Here is a 2,918-nt window from a genome sequence, read left to right as displayed (position 1 = left end):
GGGAAAAGGGAGGAAAAAGACGGAGCGGGATTCGTGGCGGCCGGTCGCGACGCGTCGCGTTGGATGGGAAGAGATGGGACGCGAAATGAATTCGGGTGTCGGTCGATCAGGAGAAAAATCTAGGATTCAGGGTTTAAGGGAGATCGAGCTCAACGACTAAGCAAAACAGTTTTAGCGCACGATTTAAATTAGTGAGTTTTCGGGATGTTACATTTACCTTCTGAAGAAGAGGAAGGGAGGTCGAACGGAGTGTCTGTTTGGGGTGCTGCTGCTGCTAAAGATTGGCCTGGAGATTTTTTTTTCTTACGGGTTGTCACCTTGGTGTAAGATACCTTACATTTTCTCCCTGTGGCCACATCTGCCAAAGTAGGAGCACCATAGCTGATATTTGGTTTATCGGCTGGCAGGGCGTAGTTGATCAGCTGCCCACTCCTACTGATTGTTGGAGGATCCTGATCATCATCCTGCAAAGAGTAGAGGTTAAAGGCTCCAAGCAAAAGATGTTAAGAGATATTATGGGAGGTATTTTAATTTTTACCTCATTTTCGCCTGATGGATAATTGTTATCCAGAGCCATGCAGTATAGATTGGCCGATTTGCAGAAGATATGTTCTTGCCATTCAGACCACCATTGGGTAAAAGGGGTAGTCGTAAAAGGTGCAATCTGCCAATCGGCTAGAAGTGTCATATCTACGTCAGGCTCCAGATCTTTCAGCAGACTGTAAGAGAGAGAGCTATTGTCAAGGGTTCCTCTAAACTGAACTTCACTAGCAAAGAAGGAAAAAGGGGGCACTTGGCCAAATCCCAATTGTCTGGCTGCCACTGATGGATTATAAAACTCATAGCTAGGAGTATCTTTGCCAGCTGTGAAGTTAATTGGCAGAATTCTTGGGGGAAATTATTTCCTTGATGATCTTGGTGGCTTCTTCATTGATCTTCCATGAATCGAGCTGAAGCTTGAAGGGGTTTTCATACATGACTTTTTCATCCTGATATGCAAACCAGATAGTGGAGGTTTCTGGGAACCCATTGTAGAAGGACTTGAAAAAGTCAGTAATGCCAAGGGTCTTGGGATCATTGGCAATCATGATAGCTTCTTCACCAAATGATGTGCATCGGCGAGTGACGGTCTCTTCTTCTTCAGAAAAGTTTTCTGATGGGAATTCAATCTCTGACAATTCGACTGTCATAGTTTTATGCATATACATGTGCAGCCACAACTGAATAAACCACTAGGGGCCTCCCAAATTGGTGATCGGCTGGTTCTTTCTGAGTCTGGATGATACTTGATGAAGCAGGTGATAAACTGACCCCAGAAGATGTTTACCAAGAGGAACAGGATTGCCAGTAGCCAGATTTTCTGCCAGCTTGGGATTATTATTTGTTGGAACAACTACTTTGCCACAGAAGATGAATTTCTCGAGCCACATGTTGAGAAAGGCAGTATGCACTCTGACAGACACTGATCCAGTCTTCATGTTCTTGCCGATATATCCTTTCCACCCGCCAATGCTTTTGGTTTCAATTTTGAAAGATGCTTTTTCTAGCAAACAAAAAGGTCTATCGGCAGCATGAATATTCAAGCCAGTAAGCATCACAACATCCATCAGGGTTGGTGTCATTGGTCCATGGTTAAACATAAATGCGTTGAGTGCATCAGACCAAAAGTAAGAAGCCGATATAAGCATCGGCTCGTTCCTGATCATCTCCGATAAAGATAGGTCCAAGCATTGGCTAATATCGTTCTGTTCCCAATTGGTCCTTTGGGAACTTGTTATTCTGCGGAACCAATTTCTCCATCCAGGAGTAACATTTAGCCAAGATCTGAAGGATGGAGTCCAATTTAGATTCATGTTGGAAGACTTAAGAGGGATCCTGCTAGTTTCCAGGTTAATTACACTAGTTGGATCTGGATCTCCCATGGGACCTAAGCAAACCATGCCGGATTGGTTTTCTAGTGGGATAATTGCGTTACCACTAAGATTCTGAAAAATAAAGGCGGAAATAAGAAATGCGATTGAGGGGATCGGGAAAAGAATGGGGGGCAAAGATGCAGATGGAGGAAAAAGACGTACCTCTGGGATCTCGGAGATGGAGGCCATTGCCGGAGGAAGAGTTCTTGGACTTGGATCCTTGAAACCCTAGGAAGCTACAGTGGTGGCGGCAGAGCGAGTGTGTTCTTGAACAAAAAAGGAAGCGGAGGTGCTACAGGAAATATGCCAGCGGAGAAGAAGATGGAGATATTTATAACCTTTGCTCGAGGGCAAAATGGGGATTTGACACTATGTTTGTTTGGAAGACAGAGATACATTTAAACATTGGCTAGAGTTAATTTCGGAGCAAAACAAATTACTCCGAAACTGAGGGGCATGTGTTGACACTGTTTTTTGACACGTGCCAAGGAAGGTGATTTTGGTGAAGGAAAGATGGCCGATTCAAAAGAAACCAAAAGATGTACAGAGTAGAATCGGCCGATGGGAGTCCGTCCGATGGGCCAGGGGAATATTCTGCGAAGATGCTAATCCGCCAGCTCTGGTGCTCGGCCGATGGAAAAGTTGCCGATGAAGTCAAGGAAGGAGAAGAGGATCCGGACTCTACGAAAATCTTGATGATTCGGTTGTAATATTTTAAGTAGTTTATCTTTTAGATAGTCTTTTCTTTAGGGTCAAGTAACGTTTGCCGTAATCGGCTAGGACTTGATAGAGCTAGGCTATAAATATGAGTTGTAAGGGACCGGAAAAATTTGATACACATCCAATACAACAAACTTTACAATTCCTTTGCACTTTTTCGGCGACTTCGCATTTTCTCTTCTTTTTTCGATGAGTTCTTTCAAGTTGATCAAGGACGCCTCACATTTGAGGAACTTGATTTGCTGGTGAGTTTTCGTTTTACCGAGTATATTTGAGCTTTAGCTA

This window comes from Panicum virgatum, chromosome 5N, assembly GCF_016808335.1.
Source record: "Panicum virgatum strain AP13 chromosome 5N, P.virgatum_v5, whole genome shotgun sequence".
NCBI lineage: Eukaryota > Viridiplantae > Streptophyta > Magnoliopsida > Poales > Poaceae > Panicum > Panicum virgatum.
This window is presented reverse-complemented; position numbering follows the sequence as displayed.